Source organism: Phodopus roborovskii, unplaced genomic scaffold (genome assembly GCF_943737965.1).
Source record: "Phodopus roborovskii unplaced genomic scaffold, PHOROB, whole genome shotgun sequence".
Classification (NCBI taxonomy): domain Eukaryota; kingdom Metazoa; phylum Chordata; class Mammalia; order Rodentia; family Cricetidae; genus Phodopus; species Phodopus roborovskii.
The window spans coordinates 25,685,337-25,711,115 of NW_026126409.1; the positions used below are offsets into that span (position 1 = coordinate 25,685,337).

Sequence of the window (25,779 nt, forward strand, 5' to 3'; positions counted from 1 at the left end):
ATGATTAAAAACAAACAAACAAACAAACAAACAAAAAATACTTACCAAATATTGGTCACCTAATAAAACATTTTCAACTGATATGAAAGAACTGAGACAATAAAATACACAAAATAATACCTTCTTCATCTGAAAATGAACAGGGAAGATATAGCCAACACAACAAATATTTCCAGAACGTATCTCACCAAGGTTTGCCACAAATCTTCATCTTTATTTCACTGAAGGCAAGAACTCAGCAAATGTCTGTTTCTGTGTTCAAAAAAGCCACTGTACACCACTACGGTCTTTGCCTGTACTAGAAGCGCATTGGAAATGTAAAGTGATTGTAATAGCAATAAGAATAGCCTTTCTCTCCCTAATGAAATTCTGAAAAGCAACAGACCTCTGCAATACAAACAAGCATGTCTGCTTTGGTGCATTCACCACACAGATGCAGCCAACCATGTGCTAAGCAGGATTGTGTTGGTAGCACTGCCACCTTCTGTTCGAAAGTGGAATCGCGTCCTTCTGAGGCAAAGAATAAAAAAAAAAAAAAAAAAAAAAAAAAAAATCAATTGCCTTGACAAATAGGTGCTGCCTTGTTTGGATAAATAGATCTATTATTCTAGAAGCACTGTGCATTATTTTAATAGGGTCCTCTTCTACCTAGCTAAACTCACTGGTTGTTTCACCAAACTTGTCTGATTTAACAATTTCATTCCCTTACCCTAATATGTAGTGTATTAGTTACTTTTCTCCTTGCTTTGACAAACTACATAACAAAAGCAAGCTAAGGAAGGAAGGGTTTGTTTGGGCTTATCGTTGTCTTACTTAGGGTTAATATTGCTGGGATGAAATATAACTAAAAGCACACTGGAGAGGAAAGGGTTTATTTGGTTTACACTTCCACATTGTAATCCAGCGCAGAAGGGAACCAGGAAAGGAGCTAAAACAGGAACCTAGACACAGGAGCTGACTCAGAGGCCAGGCTGCTCTTCATGATGATGTTGTGCCTTCAAAACCAGTACCGCCATGCCACCTGGGTGGCTCTTACACATTGCCAAGTCTGGCTGCCTGTGGAACACAGTTTCTGTGTGCTGACTCTGAGGAAACACCTCCCAGGAGATTGCACCTCAGTGATGCTGGTCTCTTAATCCCAGCTGATTTCTTAGCTCCAGCCAAACAGCATCTACTGTCCCAGTAATGCAAAGGTTTCACTTCAATGGCATTGGACTCTGTGACTCTTCAGCCCCAGCTGACCACAGCGACAGAATCTTAATTCAAATTAGCAAATGGTCCTATAGAGTCAGTCCATAATCTTCCCAAAGAAACTTCACAATCTGGGACTCTATCATCTGCATTGCTCTCGACATTCTTATCTTCAAAGCTCTGACAGAGCAGTTCACTGAGCTGTCAACACTCCATGGCTTTTCTAGCCCAAAGTTCCAAAGTTCTTTCACAATCCTCCCCAAAACATGGTCACATCTGTCACAGCAAAACCCAACTATGCTAGTACCAATCTCTGTCCTAGTTAGGGTTACTATTGCTGTGATGCTACACCATGACCAAAATCAACTTGGGAAAGAAAGGTTTTATTCGGCTTAAACTTCCACACCATAGTCCATGACTAGAGGAAGTCAGGGCAGGAACCTGGAGGCAGGAGCTGATGCAGATGCCACAAAGGGGTGCTGCTTATTAGCTTGTTCCACATGGCTTGCTCAGCCTGCTTTGTTATAGGACCCAGGACTCCAGCCCAGGGATGACCCCCACCCACAATGAGCAGGGCTTTCCATCCAAGAATCATTAATTAAGAAAATGCCTAGGGCTTGCCTAAAACTTGATCTTATGGAGGCATTATTCTCAATGGAGACTCCTTCCTGATGACTTTAGCTCATGTCAAATTGACTTAAAGCTATGGAGTACACTGTTTGAAATGAATACAGCCCATCAGGGTGGAAGGGCGTAGTGATGGAAGGTGGTTACCATATTGATGCAATCAGGAAATAAATAGGAATTCTGGTCCTACATTCATTTTCTCTCACACTGTTTCTTCTCATTCAGTGTGTGACTCTGACAATGGAATGGGTCACCTGTATTCACGGTGGAACTTTCCAATACAGTTAAAACAAGCCCTTTCTCACCTAGGCTTCATTTAAGAACAGAGCATGTGGAACTGGAGAGACAAATTAACAGTTAGGAGCACTAACCCTCATCCAGAGAACCTGGGTTCAATTTCCAGCTCACAACTATTTGTAACTCCAATTCCAGGGCTTCTGACACCCTCACGCAGACATACATGCAGGCTAAACACCAATGAATGTAAAATAAAATAATTTTTTTTTAAAAAAAAAAGAGCAGAGCATGAAAAATAGAAACACAAAGGGAAGAAATGTGGATAGGGTTTCTGGCACATGAACCCTTAATGAATGGACTATATATCTTATGGTCCAATGCCTGGGCTCTCTTCCCTTAGCTCACTCCACACGCACAAAGGACTGTCAGATGACACCAAAACATGTCAAGCTGGTCATTAAGATTAATCACCATATAAGCAATATGGCCTGCAGTTTCTCTCATTTCTTTTATTTAAGATGAATTATTTAATGATCAGTCACTATTTGCAGTGCCTGATTTTGTAAGACAGCCAGTCCATGAGATAATGAATACAAAAATTCCTCTCTCTTCTGGAAACACAAATGTTGTGCCACCTATCACCTCTCCAATGTGTACAAGTACACATGCATTCGTACACACACACACACACACACACACACACACACACACACACACACACACCACAGCATACTGACAAGAAGATTATTTTTTAAATAGATATAAAAAGTCTACTCAGTTAAGTAAATATAAGTCTAGATCCTCATGTACCCAGAATGATAAATGCTCACTTAAGCACATTGTTGTTGCTGTTTGTTTAAAATGGCTGAGTTTCAGGAAAAAATTCATGCTATGAACAATGTTGATCTTTAACATTCAGATCACCTTTTGGAGATAAGTTTCCCCTTTCTCTTGATTTCCATGTCTAAACATTTTTTTAAAACAAGGCTTCATTGTTCTGCTTATCCCTTTGAGACACTAGTGAAGACAACCAAAGACTTGAGATCTTCCAGACTCAGGATCACTCCTGGCTCATCCTTGTCCAAAGTCCTCCTACTTCAACAGCAAACTGTTTATGGAAAATCATATGGATTGAGCATATGACTAATTATTTAATAGAGGAACTAGTCACAAACATTCACTTGTTGACAGAGGCCCCTGTCAGCCATAACTCAATTACAAGCTTGAGCAACTCACAGAACTGTATCCTGAATATTAATAAAGTCAGGAAGGCAGCAGTTCTCAGCCTGTGGGTCGCAACCCCTTTGAGAGGTGGAATGACCCTATCACAGGGGCCACCTAAGACAATCAGAAAGCACTGAAAATTGACATTATCACTCACAAAAGTAGCAAAATTACAGGTATGAAGTAGCAACAAAAATAATGTTTGGTTGGGTGTCACCATAATATGAAGAACTGTATTAAAGGGTCACAGCAGAGAACCCTGCAATAAGGGGACTCATTAAATGATCAGATAATGCAACATCTTCAGAGCCAGCCCTTAAGGCAAACAGAGGGTATTTTCTGCTTACTTGTATATAGGGAACCCCTATACACACATACACACACACACACACACACACACACACACACACACACACTCACACACCACACACTCACAAGGACAGAAAAGTCTCCCTCATATAAATGTAAAACCCAAACCTCTCCAGACACCAAAAGAAAGGAGGAAACAGTGACCGAGAGCAGGTTCTTCCCATGAGTCTTCGGTCACTTCACACACATAGAGCCCAGGTAACCAGAGGATGAATTTTAGGCAAACCTAGGTTATTCATGGCATAACACATCAGGTGGGCATTTTCACCATCCGGAGTTGACGCTCTACAGCCTTTTCTCAAAGGGTCCTTGTTGAGAGGAGACAGGCCCTATATGTCACAGTGGTCCTGTTTGAAAGGCATGTGATCCAGTTGAAGCAACTCCGATAGGAAAAGAAAACCAAAGTGTAGTGGAGAACCAGGTAACAGGATCTTTTGTTAGATGATATCTCCCTGCAGGCAGCCCCATCAGAGTTACAAAAAATGGTATCCTTGATCAAAATCATGCCATGGCAAATGATTCAAAATCCATGTCCCCAAGTTTACAGACACATTACCAATGTGTTAGCACTCAGTATTTTTCCTAGCAATTACCTGTCTGCTCACCAACTTGGAATATATAAGGACAAAGCTCAGAAAAGGTTCATTATGTGGTAAATAATTAAAATTGTGTGCTCTGTACATATCCTTTATGAACAGAAACACTCAAGACGGCTGTGCAAGGCGACACACATTTGTGATGCCAGCCAGCACCTGAAGGCTGAGGCAAGAGGAAGACTGCCAGCTGGAGACCAGCCTGTGTGACAGAACCCAAACAGGAGACTCAAACATTAGCATTAGTATATGATAGACAGTTTGCCGAGGAAAACTACAAGCCCTTTCTCCCCTAGGCTTCATTGAAGAACAGAGCCTACAAAGAACACAAACACCAGGGGATGTGTGGCTAGTGCTTGTGGTATATAAAGGGCCTAAAATGAATGGACCATATATTTCATAGCCCAATGCTTGGGGATTCTTCCCTTAGCTCACTAGTCCACCCTCATGTTTAGGAGTGTTTTTCCTTTATTAACGAGCAGTCTCTGTTTCTATTTCTGTTTTTCTTTTCTTTTTTATTTTTATTTATGTATGTATTTATTTATTTATTTTGGCCTTTTGAGACAGGGTTTCTCAGTGTAGATTTGAAGTTGTCCTACATAGCAGTAATATCTAGACTCACACAAGTAACACCTAGACTGCACACAAGTAACACTGTGACTACACACCAGTAACATCTTGACCTCATAGTAAGACCCCACCTCAAAAACACCAACCAACAGCTCGGCAGTAGTGGTGTACACCCTTAGCCCCAGCACTTAGGAGGCAGAGGCAGGTTGATCTCTGTGAGTTCCAGGCCAGCCTGCTCTATAAAGCTACACAGAGAAACCCTATCTCGAAAAAAAACAAAACAAACAAATAAAAAACCACACACAAAAAAAGGTAAATGCATATTTAGGAGAACAACAGTATGAACACAAAACAAGTTCAGTACAAAGTAACCACTGGCATTACTCACTTACTAGTACACACTCTGGTATTACAGTAGATACAGCATAGATAGGGGAAATAATTTCAATGTATGCTATGAATTGTTTATTTGTATTTCTTGTAGGGAAGGAACACGAGAAAAAGTCTATCCGCAAAGCAGTCAGATTTGGTGTGGTAATGGCCTTCCTGAGTCCCAATCTAGCTAAAGTGTAAAATTCCAGCATCACAGGTCACAGTGCTGAGTCATTGGTCCTCCAGAGAAGTCAGGGCCCAATGACAACCCTGTTCCTTCAGAAGAGTACATTTTCACAGCCTTGACAGGAAAGCACAACTGAACCCAATGGCTACAAAAGCTAATTGACAATGGAATGAAAACCCTAGAAGAGGATGGAGGGGGGCTGCTGGAGAATTTCAGAAGATGAAAGTGCTCCCCTAGACAATCCATCTTGTTCATGCTCGTAGAGAGTTTAGTGAACCTTCATGTGCAACTTGCCATAAGATTTAAGTGAAATGTGCACTTGTTCTGTATCTTGTCAGCTTAAAGCTGAGTTTCTATCTAAGAACATTTACCAAGACTGGCAACCACTTTCTTGCAATATTGAAAATTTTATTTTAATAGACCCAAGGATTGACTTCTAATTTGTTAGTGTGTGTTGTAGGATATGACATTTATTAAAATATTTCTGTAGTAAACCAAATTGTTCAGGAAAGTTGTTTTTATTACAGACACTTGCTTTAGCCTCCAACCTGTGACAAGGTCAGTCTCTGTGACCTTTTAGACCTTGCATTAGCTAGCTGCCATGCCCTTTTGTAAGGAGTAAGGTTTTCTGCCTGACACTGGTCTTGTCCCGCCGCCGCGCCAGCCCCAATTAACACACAGAGACTCTATATTTGATATAATGCTGTTGGCCAGGTACCAGTTACTTATCAGCTAGCTCTGTCTTAATTATTAACCCATTTCTATTAATCTCCATGTGGTCTTATCTTACCGGAGAGAGAGGCCGCCGGCATTCTGCTCTCTCTGTCTTCCATCTTGACTCCTCCTTACTACTTCCTCTTTCCTCCTCTCTCCTAGTCCCTCCTATCTTCCTTGGCCAACAGTGCTTTATGAGAAACATATTTAAAGAATGACATCTCCCATCACCCTATCACTCAGAACTTGTCTACCTTTCATCCAAGACATCCTTGTATTCAAATTTTCAAAAGCATGGAATGTGCACACATATGTTTGCAATACAGGGTCAGGCCCAAGTGTTTGTTATAAAAATTCTACTTGACTTCACCCAACACATAATTTAAAGTTCTGTCCATATTGATACATATAGCCTTCATACATCATATCTGTGTAGCCTTTGCTTCTAAATACCATGTAGTGCTTGTTATGTCTTTGACATTAACCAATCTGTTTTTACTGTAAAACACACTCAAATTATCTTCAACTCCCCACCTGTTCTAGTTATCAGTTTATTGCCTGTCAGCTCCAAATTTACCCTACACTGCCTACTCTATAAAAATAAATCTGGGCCCTTTTAAATATTTTTGTCTTACCAGCTGACAACAATGTTAAAACTCTAGAATCAGATGGAACAGCAGTTGAAGAACAAGGCATTTCTTTGCCTGAGCTAGGGTTTGATGCTTCCTTATGGTTCTGGACAGCTACCCCACAGCAGCCAGTAGCAGCCAACAACCACAACCTCCCCTGAGAACACTTTGTTGTGATTGCAGAACTTTGCAGCTGTGTCTCACATGGATCCCCCTAGTTCCTAGTTCCAGATCTGCACAACTGGGACTAGTCCTTCATGCAGAGTGTCCTGGGAAACACATCCCCATGGACAGCTTTCCCTAACATGCCAGAGCACAGATTTTTGCAGAGTAAACTGACAAGCCACACCTCTCCAAAGACACACCTCTCCAAAAAGGCAAGCATGTGAAACCTGGGAATGGGAGGGAGGTCTTGCCTATGGCTTCTCTATCTCAGAATATGTGGTGTGACAATCCCCTATACCTGCCATGCCCATATTTGTCTGTGTCGTGGATTTCTGGTCACCAAGAGCACATGCCCTGTTATAACTGACAATCTTTATATCCAACTATATTGTTCAAATTTGTATTTGGTTTCTCTTTTATTGATTTGACTTCAATATACCCTCTCCCCAAATGATACAACCCAAACATCCTCATTCATGCCCTTTTATGAACTTGAAATTTTTGGTATATGTAACCCCCCCCCCAAATAGGCTTGCTAGGTCCCAGGGTAACCATATGATTTAACCAACTACTTCTTGAGTGCTCTGCTAAGTAAGAACTCCTGTCTATAACAGCTGGTTTTTGACTCCTAAATAACCATCAAAATCTGAACTCCCAGCCTCTAATTTTTCCTCTTCTAACAATGGGTGCATAATAGTCATTTTAATTAATGTATTTATTTTATGTGTATGGGTGTGTTGCCTGAATGAATGTTTGAGTACCATATGTGTGCCTGTTACCCAAAGATTCTAGAAGAGGGTATCAGATCCTCACAGATTAGAGTTACAGACAGTTATGATCCACAATGTGGGTGCTGGGGATTGAACCTAAGTCTTCTGAAAGAGCAGTCATTTCTCTTAACCACTGAGCCATCTCTCCAGAGCCACAGCAGTTATTTCTAAGTCATGTGTCTCTGATACACTTGCTGGCTTTTCAAAATTTCACTCCCTAAAAACTGTATTTTCCTATCTTTCCCCATTCCCTTTGTTGGCTTTTCTAGTGTTCACTTGTAAACTTGCAGATTCTTGAAAATACTCCATTGCAGATTTTAGATATTGCAGATCTTCTCACAATTTTTACTCCATCTCCAAGCTCTGTCCATGATAGTCTTTATTGAAAATAAATCCCCAGTTTGTCCTCTCGATTCGAAAATCACAAAATATCTTGCCACCTGTCTTTGACTGACAAGGTTTTAGTTTTTAGCCAGGTCTTTACTCAAAATACACTCTGATTATGATGCTTGAAATGATCCAGATTTTTTCTTCCAATTAGTATGCCAAAAATAAATATTTTAAAGAAGAAAATTATTCTGTCAGCTTTTGGGAGGAACCAAAAAGTAGTGTGAGACATTATAATCTAAAGTAAAAATGAATTGGCAATGCCAAGAAACTTCATGAACTAGAAGAGAAAGGTAAATTCCTAGATGCCAAGGCTAACCCATGAAGAAATAGGAAGTCTAAACATATCTAGAACTCACATAGAAGTTGAATCACAAGCCTACAATGAAAAAGCATAATACATATAATATCATTGTTAAATTATACCAAACATTTAAAGGAAAATTATGTCAACCAATAAAAAATTAAAATCAGCATTAACTAAATCCTGAAGTCAGACACAATAACAAGAAAAAGTTACCGGCTATGTCTGAGGGTTTCTGTTGTTGAAAAGAAACACCATGACCATAGCAACTATTATCAAGGAAAGCATTTGATTGGGTCTTATAGGTTCAAAGATTAATCCATTATCATCATGGCAGGACATGGAAGCATACAAGCAGGCATGGTGCTGGAGAAGGAGCCAAGAGTTCTATATCTGGATCAGCAGGCAGCAGGAAGAAAGAATGAGCCTGGGCCTGGCTTGTGCTTCTGAAACATCAATGCCCACCCCCAGTGACACAATTCCTCCAATAGCGCCAAACCTATTCCAACAAGGCCACGTATCTCAATTCTTTCAAATAAAGCCACTCCCTGTGAGCCTATGGAGGCCATTTTCATTCAAAATACTACAGGCCAACATGCTCTGTGTATGAGAAGCTTCCACAAAACACTGTAAAAATCAAATTTAACAACACACAAAAGCCTTAGTTACACCATGACATAAGATTTATCCTGGATGGTTGGCTCAACATAAGAAAATCAATTAATGTGATAAGAAACAGTCACATGAGCATTTCAAAAGACGAAGAAAAAGCATCTTGAAATCTTCAATAAGCTTTCAGGATGCAAATCAGGAAACAAAGGAAGCCACCCAGCATACAAAACTAGACAAACTCTTCCATAAATGGAACAGGGAAAACAGGGGTGAGGCAAGGAACAAAGAGGGTAAGGAGAAGTAAGAAAGGAAAGGGAGGGAGGGGAAAAAGAAATTGATTGATTGATTGATTGATTGATTGGGTGATTAGGTGATTGGGTGATTGATTGATTACTAATGAAGTTGGTCAACTGGCTAGAACTAGCTTATATGTTCACAGTGACTTCTAGATGAGGGAGTGCTAGGGCCATGACTAGTTCAGGAAAAATCCATTATTCCAATTCTAATTGAGTCCAAGATTTATGTAGGAGATCCATGCACTGTTTTAAGTTTATTTCTATTGAAATTAGATATAGAAAGTTGTTACACTGCAGTTGTGGAAGATTCCACATGTAGCCTGAGGGCCCAACTGGCATGGAGATAGACAGAAACAGATTCCTAATGTGCTAACATAAGCCAGCTTCGCCTTGGGGTTTTCTCCTATTTCTCCTATATGCACTGAATTTCTTGTTTTATTCTTGCTTTTATTTTCCTTAATGGGTTTCACATTATCTACAATGTGATTTTTGACATAAAAGTAAATTATGTGACCTGCATGTGTGGCTCAATGGTAGAGAGCTTGCTTAGTATGTATAAAGACCTAGGTTCAACACCATCACCCCCCCCCCACTTAGTTGCAAAAAAACCAGAGGGAGGGAAGAAGTGTGTGTGTGTGTGTGTGTGAGAGAGAGAGAGAGAGAGAGAGAGAGAGAGAGAGAGAGAACACAAATTAGAGGTTGTACCAATCTTTTATTCAAATATACTTCACATTGAGTAGAAAGGTACATCAAGAAGGAAGGCATCAGCCCTCCCTTGACATAAATGTTGATCCACAGAATAAGACTATCCCATTCTCCCATCACTCAAGGCCAATCAATCTGTAACAGCATTTCCTTGGACTTGAATTTGGAAGGATCAAAGTATACCACTATAGAGAAAGGCTAACAACTCATCTGAAAGTTTTTCTTGATTTTTAAACTCTCTCCCTTTCTCTCCTCTCCCCACTCCTCTTTCCCCTGTTTGAAATTAGTGAAAAGAGCTACTGCCAAGAGGGACACTAAGTAAAAGGAAACAGAAAAGGCAAAGAGGGAAATCAAAGAGAGAAATTTAGTGCAAGCAGCAAAAGCCTCATTAGCCTCACAACAAAGACCGGCTCGATTTCTTTCTTATTGACATTAAGGAGTTTGATGTGAATCTAACATAAAAGCCTTGTGAATCTGCTCCTCTTCCTGGGGTCTTGGGGTCCTGGCAGCTGCTTGCAAATTGTTTCCTTCCAATAAAGGTCATCTTTCTTGATTGGTTTTCATTCCCTTCTGTGTCCAACCAATCAAGAGCAGGCCAAGCTAGTCCAGACTGTCCAGGTCAGCAGCTGCATTCTCACCCCGGAACTCGTCCGTCCTGTCCATCACAGAGATCTTTCTTTCTGTGGGACCTTTAAAAAGAAAAGAAACCGCAGGAACCCATGGATACTTCTTGAATGAATAAACTCTGTGCCCAGCACTATGTGAAGAGCTGAGGTTGAAAGAAAGAAATGTCACTCAAGGATCAAATGAAAACAACTTGTACAATTTGAAAAACTATCAACAGGATGAGGGTTCCAACTCCCATCGTTGTGTTTGTAATTCTCTATTCCATCACTATGTCTTAGATGGGAAAGGAGGAAGAAAAGAAAAATGAAAAATGAAGAAGAAGAGCAAGTAGAGACGGAGAATGGGGTGTGAGCTTTTCTTATATGTTGAAAGTGCTAAAGCCACCTGCTCCATTTTATCCTACTTTATCCTTACAGCACTTGTAAAATTAACCATCCCTTTTCCCCCTCAAGTACACCAGCAGCATATGTGGGTATTGATCTTACAATAAAGGCCAGACTTTGTGTTCCTTTCCTATGTTTCTTAAAATTTTAGAAATGTTCTTGCAAATGTGATCTAATCATAACAAAATGGATACTTACCAGGATTCACTTGCATTCTGGATACACATCACTAAGCCAAGCATTCTATTCAGTGTTAAACACGTGCAAAGACAATTAAGACTTGATCCATTCCCTCCAGGAGCTTGAGGCTACTGAGGAAAACGGGCACAGAAACGAAGATAATGAAACAGTGTGTTTGCTGCCATTTAGTTTAGAAGTCTATACAGGTTGCCAGTGAAGCACAGAGGGAGAGAAATTAGTCTAAACTGACTGAAGACATTGGGGAGTATTTCTTGGAAGAAATAATGAAAGAATTGAGTCCAGATGAAGTGGGTGGGGGAACAGAGAAAGCATTCCAGGCAGAGGGAATGTTGAGCCCTGCAACCTAGAGACAGTGCATTGCATGCTGGGAAATTCAGCATGAAAGCATGATTTCAGCAGCTCTTGTTTCTAGGAAACCATCAAGGGCACAAGGGCTGGGGCTAAAGAACAGTTAGAGGCTTCAGATGTATTTTGGAAGATACAGAATACCATTGAAGTTATGAATCAAAGGGAAAGCAAGATTAGATTTGCAACTGACAAAGATCACTTAGTGATCCCTCACTGAAGAGTTGGCCTCAAGGAAGGGGTTTCAGAATGGAATTCTCTAACCCACTGCTGTCCATTCCACAGTGTCTTTCTATATGAAAGTGACATGATGTACAAGTACAAGATAGAAAGAGTAATAATTCCAGCAAGCTGTCTATCTATAGTGGTCACATGTTGTGTCACTGTGATCAAAACTCCTAATGTAAACCATGTGAGGGAAGAAAGGCTTATTTGGCTCACAGTTTCCAGGACTTCAATCCACCATGGCAGGAAAAGCATGGTAGAACAGCCTGTGTCACAGCAGACAAGAAGCAGAAAAGAAACAGGAGAGAGCAAGAATAAGATGCAGTGTTCAAGGATACTCCCCCTATAACCCACTTCCTCTGACTAGGACCTACCACCAACATTTCATTACATTCCTTAGTTTCATTACATTATGAATCCATGGATTAGGTCAGAACCTTCATGAACCAATATTTCACAAAAGCCTATCAGCTGGCAAGCAAGTTGTCCAGAGCTGAGTTCATGAGGGACTGTCCCTATTCAAACCACAGTACTCTGCCCCCTAGAGGATCTCAAAACTCTGAGATAGGTTCTCAAATTCGTACAATTTGATTTTTTAATTTGACATATGGCTTTAATAGCAGTACCTTACGGATGGGGTATAGCCCAGTGGTACAGTGCTTGACAAGTACACACAAGGAACTGGGTTTAACATCCAGGACCATGACAATCAGAAGAACAAGGCCATGCCAACCAGGAGTTGTAGTGAGTTTAAAAATGAGAAAATGCATGTGAAGTATCTCATACAGCGACACATTGTAAAATCTCAGTGAATGTTTAAATATCATTTCATATGTTACAGTTCAATGAAGGAAGTTTTGAATAAAGGGGAGAAAGATATGAAGAACAAGAAAATAGGTCTAAAGGTGACCACAAGTGTCTGACTTAGGGGTCAGGAGTAGGAGACTTGGTGGTTGTAGCAGTTGCAGATCATCAATAATGCATTGTCCACCCTCCCTCCCACCTTCTTCCTTGGGAATAGAATAAAAACATCTTCCAGTAATGTTCATGTCCCAGGCAGCACCAGCTGACCTGCCTCCTGTCCTCAGTCTTGCTGCCTGGAATTCAGGACAGTGGCAGAATGCCAGGCAGCTCTCTTAAACCACAAGGTGAACTGAGGACAGATTCTATGCATGACAAGTCTGTTGCAGGAAAGAAGTACCTTGTGTGGGTGGTAACTAGGAGGCCACTCACCCAGTTTTGTTTGTCTATCTCAGAATTTCATTCATGTGAGAGCAGAACATCTATCTGAATTTGTTCTTATTTAAGGCTTAATCTTGTTCATTTATAATCTTTAAAATGCAGGGTGGATGATGGTACCATTCACAAAAGCAATAACAAAAGATAATTCGGTGGTGAAGGTAGGGAAAGAAGGTCTTCACTGTGGTTAGGTAGTAATACCTATGTCAGCAGCTACTCACTTGGGGCACTGAGAATGCAGGATCACAAGTTCAAGGCTAGCCCAGAATATAGAAGGGGTTTCTGAAAGAACAAAAAAAAAATCTGTGGGTTAAACTAGAAAACATGTGTTAAAACATAACAGTGGTAGGAACAACAGATCTAGTCTCAGAAGGGATGTGTAGGGGCCATCTGATGTGTATCACCTTGACAAAAGGATTTTTTAGCAAGGACAGTTGAAGAACACCAATACAAAAGAATTTCTTGCCCTTCTTTTTCCATATGAAAGGCAAGACACAAATTTCCTCCCTATGGTACCCATCTCCCCTACCAGGGGGAAGAACAAATATTGTCATAGATGGAGAGTTGGCCTCAAGGTAAGTCTGCATAATTCAGCCTGCTATGATAATCCTCATCTGTCTTTAGTTTCTCCAGTATGTTTTCTAGTTGCTTCTGCACAACTTATTACCCTTCCAAGTCAAAGCCTACCCTTTATAGATTTATTTTAAAAGGCAAAAAAATAAATAATTTAAAATGTATATAAAATCAATCAATTAAAAATGATTATGATCAAAATACCTTTTAAGAGATTCTTAAAGAATTAATAAAAATAGTTTTAGTTCAGTGAAGAAGGGAATGATATGTGAAAGAGAAGATGTAAGACTGGGGATGGCAGAAATTTCAGTGACAGAAGGAAAGGAAGTCTGAAGGGACAAGAAAAGTGATAGAACAGGAGAGCATGGCATCATGGGACTCAGAGGAGACCAAAGTTGTAGGAAGTCACATCAAAGGGACCAGAGACTGGATAGGCAGGAATGGTAGCCATTTGATTTGACTTCAATCTGTAATGAAAGCTGACTTCTGGGATATAGCTCGATGCTACAGCATTTGATGCTACAGCATTTCCTATTCTGTGAGGGGCCAGCATCACATTAATAACAATAATAACAGATGTGTGGTGGTTTGAAAAAGAATGGTCCCCAGAGGCTCATATATTTGAATGCTTGGGGAGTGGCACTATTTGAAAGGATTAGGAGGTGTGACCTTGTTAGAGTAGGTAAGTGTGTTGCTGGCCTTGTTAGAGTAAGTAAGTGTAGAGGGCCTTTGGGGTTTCAGAAGCCCAAGCCAGGTGTCTCTTTCTTCCTGCTGCCTACAAATCCAGATGTAGGGCTCTCAACTTCTCTCCAGCACCATGTCTGCCTGCATGCCACCATACTTCCTGCCATAAGGATAATGGATAAAACCTCTGAAATAGCAAACAAGCCCCAATTAAATGTTTTCCTTTATAAGAATTGCTGTGGTCATAGTGTTTCTTCATAGCAATAGAACATTTACTAAGACAAGCTACATCTCCAATCCTAGTAATTTTCAGTAGCAATGGAAGGGAAAACTCAAAATGGTAAGCAAGAGCAGCTAGAGCAGAAGGAAGCAGACTAGGGGCTTGCTGCTGTTCACACAACAAATCACTCCAAACTTCCAGGCTTAGAACGGCACATGCTGGATGCCCCACAGTTCTGTAGCTCAGAAACCAAGTGGCTGCTCTTTGGGCTCTTGTCTAGACACTCTGTGGAAGCAGCCTGTCTGCCCAGCTGTTCACTGAATTCTGTTCCATGTGGCTGTTGGGCACAGATCCCGATCTCCTTGCTGACTGCCATCCCATCCAGGGACTGTTTTGAGCATATAGAAGCTGCTTCTTCAAGGCCTGGAATGGTTCATTTGCTGTTTGTTTGTCTGTCTGTCTGTTTGTTTGTTTGTTTGTTTGTTTGTTTTCCAGGCTGGTGATCAAACCCATAGTTTCACACATGAAAAGCAAAAATATTCTACCACTAAGCTATATCCTGAGCCGAGGTCAAAATCATTATGATTCATTTCTGTTATTGCCTTTTTTGGTTTTTCAAGGGGTCAGGTGATCATGATGAACTAGTCAGATAATCCATCCCAATCTTTCCGTGTTAAATTCCAATGATTAGTCACCTCAATTTTCACCTGCAAATTGCTTCACAGTAGTATCCAGATTAGTGCTTGACTGAGACACTAGGAAACAGGAATCTTAGAGTTAACATCTGCTAAGGCTCCCACCATGACTAGTTAAAAAAAAAAAAAAAAAAAAAAAAAAAAAAAAAAGGTATAAGAATGTTTTCAAAAACTGGTCTTAAATATTCAAGAAATCTCCAGAAGGTGTGCTGCCAAAGGACAGTTATCTGTTTGTTTGTTTATTTGTTGTTCCATATACAAAATAAAAAACGCCTTAGAGGTATGTGTACCCTCAGAAGGAAAATCCAATAAAGAAGAAACTGATTGAAAATAGAGAGAGTGAAAAATGATCTGATCATATCTGCAGGGTAAACACAGTTGAGACTCAGGCCACAAGCAATAGCAGCTAAGCTTCTTCTCTTACAAGAAGGAAGAGAGATGTCAGTGTGCAGAGATGAAGTGCCAAACAGTAGCTGAGACAAATTTGAGCAGACATTGTCTTTTGATAGACACCATTGTTCCTGAAGCAGAACCTCCAAATGCTGGCCCTGGAAGAGCATCATCAGCAATGCCAGAGAACTCACTCAAAAGTTGGTCCATGGCACCATCCCAGATCTGGTGAGGATAGTAACGCCCAGCACTGTGTTTAACAGAACTGTCCTCTGGGTGATTTTCATACCTGCTACAGTGTCAGGATCAGTCTTAGGTAATCACCAGCTCATGGGCTAAGACTAAAGATGAGAGGTAGACAATGGAGGAGAATGTGAAGGTCTGAAAAAACAGTGGAAGGACACCCTAACTAAGGAGGCTGCATCCAGCTCCCAGAGGAACCCCACTCCAGCTCTGGATACTAACATGGCATCAGAAGACACATTTGTGACAAAAACTAGAGGGGCAGTAACTGAGCACAGTGGTATACTCAACTATAAACAGAAGAGCAGAAATGGCTGGTGACGGCCATCATGACAAGGGAGGAACACTGATTTCAAAACTGTTCAACACAATCTAGGTTCATTTCCCAGCTCTACCACTTGTAGCCCAGGGAAAAATCAAACTTTATTTAAGCTCTCTAATTCCATTTCCTCAGTATGGACAGAGGTGTGGTGGCCCCACCCATGTGAAACAATGCATGAAGATGCCCTGCCACATAATCTGACACTCCACCATAAACTATTATATAATATATATGTAACTTATATATTATATATAATAAGTGAACCTCTACTATTTTAAACCCATGTTTCTTCAATTCTCCTGGGCTAGACTGGGCTTCACGTGTCTCTTATGTGGGGACCCAAGCTGACAGAGGTACTCAAATATGACATATGCTATCGGCTTGTGTCAGTAGGAGAGAACAAGGTGAATGCACTTATAACCGTGACATTCAAAGCTTCTGCATGCTGCATGTCTGTCATAACCACCTATGCTCCATTGTCCAACTCAAGTCATAGGGGCCAGATTCAAAACCAGCAAGCCAAGATAAGGAAATAAATAATTTGAACAAATAACAATTCTGTTATATATCATACATAATACAATGACCCTGAATGATTCTAAATGAGAAGTGCTAGGTTGTTCAGGATGGAGAGGTAATTCAAAAGCAAGAGTCTAGGGACATTCCAAAGCCAACCACCCCTGACAAAGATGAAAGAGGCTTTTGTAAACTCTGAACTTTTAATTACATTTGCAATGTCCATATGTCTGTTATCTCTACTTTGCACAGTCACTTTTCATTTGCTGGGACTGCTGTGACAAAGTACCACATACTGGACAACTTCAACCACAGAAAAGCTACCTCATAGGCCTGAAGGATAAAAGTCTAAGAACGTAAATTGTCTGGCCCCTCAGACCAGGGCCTGGGGGAAGGTGTCCTCTGGGCATCACCCTGGGCTTGTAAGTGGCCTCTTTATAGTCACATGGCATTCTTCTAGTACACATATGTGTCCCAAACATTATCTTTATGTATGAGTACCAATAATGTAATGTTAGGGGCCACCTGCCACAGTATGACTATATCTAATTGGCAATGATTCTGTTTCCAAATAGGATCACATTGGAAAATAGATATAGGGACACTTTAGTTAGACTGTCGTTATGACAGATACTAAAGATAATTGGATTAGCTTCCCTTCCCTGTAATAAAATACCTGATACAAAAAGTGATAAGGTAGAAAGATTTATTTGGGCTCAACGTTTCAGAGATTTTGATCCAAGATTGGCTGGTTCCATTACTTTAGCTTGAGTTGGGGCGGAATCGCACAGTGGAAGGAGAGAGTAGCAAAAGAGGCTGATCACCTCATAGCAGCCAGAAAGCAACAAAAGGAACAAGTTAGTAACCAAGGATATGACCTTCCAGGCTATGACTCTGGTGAGGTACTTCTCCCTTTAGGCTGAACTTCCTGGAGTTGCTGCCACTTCCAATGGTGCCATCATAGTACAAATTCATCAGTGGATCAATCCCCCGATAAAGCTGTCATGATCCAATCACCTTCCATTTCTGAACACTGCAACAATGGGAATCACCAGCCTGTGGTGACCTTCCAGATCCAAAGTGTAACACAAACCAATTTCTAAAGAGAAAAGCATCATTTTGGCTCACAGTTTTGAGGTCTTAGTCCATAACCAGTTAGGCCTGCATGTGGTTCAGGCATAAAAATCAAAGGAAGAAGTGGTTCTGTGGGATGGAGAGATGGCTTAGTAAATGCTAGAATTTTTGAGTTAGGATCCCCATACCCACATAAAAAAAAACTAGGTATACCAGTGCATACCTCTAACCCCAGCATCTGAGAAGCAAAGATAGGTGTATCTCTGGGGCTCAGTGCCCAGGCAATCTGCACAAATGGTGAGCTCCAGATTCAGTGACAAACTCTGACTCAAAAAATAAAGTGGGCATTGGGGCAGTGGTGGCGCATCCTTTTACTCCCAGTACTCAGGAGGCAGAGGCAGGTAGATCTCTGTGGATTCAAGGACAGCCTGGTCTACAAAGCAAATTCCAGGACAGACAGGACTGTTATACAGAGAAGCCCTGTTTCCAAAAGCCAAACAAGTAAATAAATAACTGAATTAACTAATAAAGTGGAGGACCAACAAGATGATTAAGTGAGTAAAAGATGGGTTAAAAAAAAGAAAGGTGGTGGAAGGAGAAAATCAACTGCTGTCCTGTGACCCCCAAACACTCACCCTGACACCCATGCAAGCACACACATGAGTATGTAAAAACACTGTCTCAAGTTGGAGAAGAAAACTTCCAATATCCAACACTGAACTCTGCCTGCCACATGCATGTGCATGCATTCCATGCACACATATAAACACACACCTGAACACACACACTCATATGGAAGATGTGAAAGGCTACCCCCCTCCAGTGGCACTCCCTTTATGACCTCAGATCCTTCTATAAAGCCCCACTATTGAAAGTTCTCATACCTATCAATATCACCACCACCTAGGGACTGAGGTTTTAGCACATGTGTCTTTGGGGGATATTTAAGACAAACTATAGCAGGAAACAGTTCAACACAGAGTCAATAATAAAAACCCTTACTATATCTTGCTTGTTTCTACAAATAACCAGAGAACTGTAATATAGCAAGGGACTCCTTTTCTTGGAAAAGGAACTCCAAATGTGCTAGTTAATTTTTGTCAACTCAATACTTACCAGGGTCATATAGGAAGAGGGAACCTCAGCTTAGAAAATTTCTTCCTCGGTTTAAGCTGAAGCCAAGTCTGTGGGGTACTTTCTTGATTAATGATTGATTGGAGGGCACCCAGAACCCACTACTTTGGATGATATCATCCATAGGCATGTGGTCCTGAGAGGTAAAAGAAAGGTAGATGAACATGAGACTGGAGGTAAGCCAATTTGCAGCATTCCTCCATGGCCTGTGCTTCAGTTCCTGCCTCCTGCCCTGACTTCCCTTCATGATGGACAGTGAAGTATAAGCAGACATTTGCCCCTTTCTCCCGACATTGCTCTTGGTCATGGTGCTCATCACAGTGTTAGAAAGCAAACTCGACACTGAGTAGTGAGGTTTAATAGTAAACAAAGGAGAAATTATGATCAGAACAGTGCACAGCATTTTACAGAGCCAACCATACTGTATGGATGGATTCCTGGCCATGTTGAATTCATCATCCAACCTGAATATTTATAACTTACCCAAGCTCCTTCACACAGAGCCAAAAGAGATTTAATGCTGTATGTTTCCATTAAACTTAAGAGGAACATAGCTGGCTATCCATCATGAGAAGGCTGGCACAGAGCATCAAAACTCACTGAGTGGTACCCAGCCAGGTCTCACAGGAAGCAGTTAGAAATGGCTTTAGTAGCCAGTAGGGAAGAAAGCACCTCTTCCTTGGAACCCATAACTGGCTCGACTAGAACTCTGCCCACTTTCAACACCTGTCTCTTTCGACCTTTCTTATTTTAATAAAAGTGACATTCTATCTGGGCCTGCAAAGAGCAACACCCTGCCTACGTGTCCCTGTGTCAAATTCCTTGCTCTCTAGAAAGGTTACTCCTTTCACGGACAGACAATGTTAGGTATCAGCTGACACCTCCCTGCCCTTTCCTAAGGTAAATTCTCGTTGTTACTGGAGATATGATGAACCTTTGCTCAAGCTCTTTCTCTGTCTCTTTCCCATCCTCTTAATTCTTTTCATTTGCTTCAAATTCCTGCCCTTCTTCTATCTGCTACCCACCCCCTGCCTCCTCCCAGACTTCTCATACTTACTCTTCTTTTACCTATAAATGTCCAGCTCCACTATGAACAGACTTTTATTTCCATTAAAAATAATCAACTAAGTATAACACTCCAGCCTTTGCCTCAAAGCAGAAGGCAAATGCAGATGCCCTTCCCACACTAAGACTTTCTCAGCATCACAGGATGCCATGGTTCTGCCATGGCAGCCTCAGAATTTCATGAGTTCTCCATAGAGGTCAACTCAGCAGTGACCACACATCTTTGTCAAGTTCCTCACAGCAAAGTTACTCACCTGGTTCTGTTATAGCCACAAGTATTCCATGACCTAGAACAATGCCAAAAAAAAAAAAAAAAAAAAAAGCTTGGGATTAGGGAGATGTTCAGTGTGGAAGGCACTGTCTGCTCTTCCTAAGGACCATGGTTCAATTCCCAGCACCCACATGGCAGTTTAAAACAGTCTGTAACTCCAGTCCCAGGCTATCTGACACTTTCTTCTGGTCTCCTCGGGCACTGCATGCATGTGGTGCATAGCGATACACGCAGACAAAATAGACATACACATAAAATACAATAATAATTTTAATTTTTAAAAAAGCACTTTGAACATCCCCTCAGACTATTTCAGGTTGTAGCGACAGCAAATCTAGCAGGCACACCCTGTACTCAAAGATGAAAGACTGGCTTGTGAGGGGTTAGATATCAAACTGGAGGCTTCGGTGAGAGTTGAGCCTAGGACAATCCTTCGGTTGTTTGAATGAGAATGCCACACCCACCATGGACTCAGATGTTTGAATACTTGGTCCCCAGTTGTTGGTGGATAAGTTTAGGTGTGGCCTTGCTGGAGGAAGTATGTCAGTGGGGTCAGGCTTCCAGGCTTCAAAGTCAGGCACAATTCCCAATTCTCTTTCTCTGCTTGCAGTTGGAGATGTGAGCTGCCTGCTGTCTCTACCACCACCTGCCTCCATTTCTTGCAATGATGGGATATTTTCTCTCTGAAACTGTAAGCCCAAGCTCCTGTAGGTTGCTTTGGCCACAGTGTTTTATCACAGCAATGTAATATGACTCCTTCTATGATGCAGAGACCTTACCCGAATCCACTGCCAGGAAATTCCTCCAGCAAGCTTTTCAGGCCAGTCTCTTAACATATTGTATTGGTCCTTTGGTATTTTCTCATCCCCTTAGCTCTATTATCCCTATTATCCCTATTATTATAGGGATCCAGGCAATGATCTGAAGCCCCAAGCAGACATTATCATCTCAGCATCCTATAGCACAAGGCATCCAAAACTATACTGACTACCATCCCCCATCCACCCAGTGTGCAAGTACCTGCCTCTCATCCTCATACACAGCAGCTGCCCTGATCAGTGCTTCTGACTGGCTTCCTTCTCCAATCCACCGTGTTTCAGGCCTCTAGAGCTGCTCTTTTAGATCAGAGTAACAACCCACTGTAATAAGATCAGAAGGCTGGGCTGGAGAGATGGCTCAGTGGTTAAGAGCACTGGCTGCTCTTCCAGAAGAGGACCTGGGTTCAAGTCCCAGAAACCACATGGCAGCTCACAACTATCTATAACTACAGTTCCAGGGGATCTGACACCTTCACACCAGTACACATAAGATAAAGTTAAATAGGAAAAAAAGTTTTAAAATGTTAAAAAAAATTATTTCAACATTTTACTAAATCTATGATAATCATTTTATCTCAAAAGATACTGCACCAGATCAATATATCTTGAAATATTATATAGGCACAGTTTAACTTCTCCCTACTTAATAAGGTACATATTAATTTCTCATTTATGCATAAAAGTGGTTTTTATGGTTGAAATAAATTCCAAAGTTGCCTCATATAACCATACCATTTAAACCCAGAATTTTTATTAAAATATGCATCAAGTCCACCCTCCATTCAGCCAGTAAGCCTAGGCAAAAACTACCTTCATTACCTAAACCTCAGGGGGCATATATTTTATATTAAAATATTAGTTGTATTTTACCTAAAATATAAATGGCTCACTCAAATATTTGAATGCTGTATTTCTAATAGACAATAAGAGAGATTTCAAGTTAGTATCTGCAAATTGATTCTCTGAAAATGCACACTGTGATGTGGGTAGAATTTACTTGCATTTAAGCAAGAGGAAGCGAATATAACCACCAGATATTTCCTCTTTCTGACCAGAAATGTTGCACGTTTGGCAGATCACTCTCGCCAACTGGATAGAAACCTAGTTAAAGCGAATTTTCAGTCTCAACATATCCCAACCAGCTACGTTTAAACATCTGTGCCCCCTACACTCCCTTTCTCCAACAGGTGGCCCATTATATGAATATATGAAAGCATCATTAAGAGTAAAAATCGCCAAGTTTACAAAGATCACCATGGCAGCTAATGGTGCTCAGCTGCGTGGTAATTCCACCATCGCGAAATTGCCAGGCTCTTCTTTACAATACACTCATGTTGCTCCCTTTTAAAAGGGTAAAAATGTTCAGCTACCATCCTATACATTTTTCAGTAGAAAGTGGAAGCTGCTGCTGCTGCTGCCGCCGCCGCCACCGCAGCCTTTGATGCTGTGGGCACAGAACACCTTTGCAGACAACTTACCAAGGAGCCTTCCCAGGCAGAGGCTCTCTCTGCTTGCTCTCAGCTGCTCAACAAATATTTTCCACGCATCCTATCGCCTAAATGATCAACCGCTCCCTCCAATCCAAAATCTAAATGTGATCCCATCACTCCCACTTAAAACTCTTCCTTAGCTCCCCCAGAGAGTTTAGGATAAAATCCAAATCCCTTCAAGACAGACACAGCACCGCACCACCTATTGCTCTTTTTCTAGAAAGGATTCTCCTTCGTACTTCCCTCCCTTAGTCAAGCATTTCTTCACACGAGGATGTTCCACTCTTGTCCATGTCACCAACACCTTCATTTTCCTCTAATTACGAAGTTTGCTCGTGTAAAACCTCTTTGACCAAAATGCCTTTCCTTCCTCCAGTACATCCTAGTCTCCCACACGCTTCGTTTTCTAAAAATCACTCATAAAACCACTATAATTCTTGTCTTCTCTGAAAATAGCCGCAACACGATGGGAGCGGCGCCCTCCTACCTTTTCTGTACCTCCACTTAATTACACAGCTCCCTGGGAGCCCGCGGTCCCAGAATCCTCAGCTGTCAGTGCGTGTCCATGTAGTCAGCTGTGGCTCTGCTCCTTGCATTTAGGTAGGTATGCCAACATGGGGCATACTGGTCTCCTGGACCAGGAGAGAATTCTAAACCAGAAAAACACTTTCCCACCCTACACTGGTTTGGTCAGTATTTTATTACAATGACAGGGAGCAAAGTAGGGCAGAAACTAAGTTTTGATGAGATCAATAGAGTAGGGCTCCGATTATCAAATTAATGCCTTGAAAAAAAGGAAAAGTGGCCATTAGACACAAATATGCTTGAACTTCTCCATGTCCAGAACTGGAAAAGCAAATTTCGTTGTTTACAAACTATGTGTATTACAACTGCATGCCACTGTACCCAGTTTGTCCCAGTTTTCCAGTGAGTGCTGGAGACTGAATCCTATGCCTTCCTGCTTGTACAACAGATGTTTTACAAACCAAACCATCTCCCCAGCCCTGTCTTTTTCTCTTTTAATGTGAATTCCACAAAAGAAAGAAAACATGTGGTATTTGTTTTTCGTAATTTGGCATAACTCAGTCAACATGGCAACCCCCACCTGTTATAATTTAAGAAAAGCAGCACGAGAGAAAGACGACATGCAACACGGTTCAAGCAGAGGGGCTTTTGATTAGGAAAGGGGATCATAAAAAGGGAAAGGGAAGCAGGGAGACTGGCCTCTGGAACAGGAGGTGGGGAGAGGCAGGGAAAGGGATGGAGGGAGAAAAGAACAGATAGGCAGAGGGAGAGAAAGAAAGAGGAGGATGGGAGGTGAGCAGAACCCTTTTAAAAGGGAACATAGTGAATATGCACAGGTGGCGCTCTTAGTGGCTGCAGCTGAGGGTGTATTCAATCAGAACCCCAAGGACAGGCCAGCAGGGACACCTAAATACTAACATCACCTCTGTCCATATATCTCCGATCATGTCAAGATTCTTTATAATAGCCAAAGACAGTGTTAATGCCATTTAAATTATTGTTATACCATATTGTTTTGTAGGTGGGATTTTCTGTCCTGTCAGTTCTGTCCTGCCAGCCAGCTCCCAAGAAACCATACAGAGTCTTATTATCAATTATAAATGCTTGGCCAATAGCTTAGACTTGTTACTAACTAGCTCTTACATCTTGAATTAACCCATATTTCTTATCTATAATCTATCACATGGTGAAAAATTTTAGCACAGCCTGGCTCAACTCCTGTTTCCTTTGCATCTTGCTGGTACCTCTGCCTTTCTCCCCAGCACCCTCTCTGTTCCAAAAATCCTGCCCTGCTATTGGACATCCAGCATTTTAGTAAATCAGTCCGAGTGACAGATCTTCACAGTGTACAAAGGGATTATTCCACGGCATTGTTTAGAGAACAATAAACAAAAATAGGTCTGAATGTATTTAGCACAGATGCATGCTTTTTCCAAACATTTTTGATCTATACTTGCTCCAATCAGAGGATGTGGGCCCTCACAAATGCAGACATCACAGACCCAGGGACCCCACAGATATGCAAGGCTCACTTCCCATTCTTACATCTCAGTTACTATATTATGAAGATCTAATGGATAGAGCCTTCTCCTTCCCTTCCTTCTCTAGCACCTACTATCACTCTTGCATGTCAGCAGTAGGCTTAGGATGTATATCTACCATGCTCACTGTCTGCCCAAGCCTCATCAAATATGACAACTGAGTATTTTTTGCCAAGTACTTTTCTTTATAAACAATTGCTTTTGATTCACTTTATTTACTGTAATCTCAGCTGTTATCAACGCCTACTCCTGCCCAACACACCCACACATCACTATGCAAATCCACAACAGAAAGGAAGCCTATAAAGAACACGAAAATGGTGACAAAGGGAAGCTGTCAGTAAGAAGGCATTCTGAAAACATCCAGAGCAAGGCTTCACTCATAGGAATACAGACAACTCACACTGATCCTGTGTCTCTTGAGGAGCAAGTTACTGTGTTTGCTCAAGAATCCTTCAATTAGCTGGCAGCAGTGATGCATACCTTTAATCCCAGTACTCCAGAGGCAAAGGCAGGTAGGTCTACAGAGTGAGTTCCAGGACAGCCAGGGCTACACAGAGAAATCGTCTCAGAAAACAAACAAAAAAGAACATTCCTTCACTTGCAAGAGGGTAGTTGCACATGCCTTTAATCCCAGCCCTCAAGCTCAGAGGCAGGCAGGTCTCTATGGGTTCAAGGCCAGCTTGGTCTACATGTGAATTCCAGGCCAGCCAAGACTACACAGAAAGACCCTATCTCTAAAAAAGAAAATGATGCCAGGTGGTGGCACATGCCTTTTTTAATCCTAGCATTTGGGAGATAAGGCAGATGGATTTCTGTGAGTTCAAGGTCTACCTGATTGAATTGCAGGACAGGCTCCAAAACTACACAGAAGACCTTAAAGAAAAGAATTCTTCACTATAAAGAGCTCCCGACTGCATGCAGAATGTCTTTCTCACTGCACAAGGATAAGGGAGGAAGGGGTGATAATAACTATGCACCCCACATGTTATCTCATTTAACTTTATATCAACTAAGTGAGTGACCTTCATCCTGGTGGCTCTTTCTCCCTTCCTCTTAGCCTCTCTTGAAAATCTACATCCATCACTCTGTTTTCCAGTCTTGCAGAGCTACTCCGAGTTTCCTGAGCCTGGGTGTTGTCCCTGTAAACTTGAAATACTGTTTCTCCTGCCTGAGCACCACCAACGACCTCTCCCAGCATTCTTCTAGCTAACACATGCTCATTTTACAGGATTCATCACAGAAG

The 25,779-nt window shown here is 41.4% G+C and overlaps 1 pseudogene; it reads left to right on the plus strand.

Moving 5' to 3' along the window:
• LOC127220331 (bcl-2 homologous antagonist/killer-like) overlaps positions 1–25,779 on the plus strand; it is a 71,742-nt pseudogene that overhangs the window by 37,547 nt on the left and 8,416 nt on the right.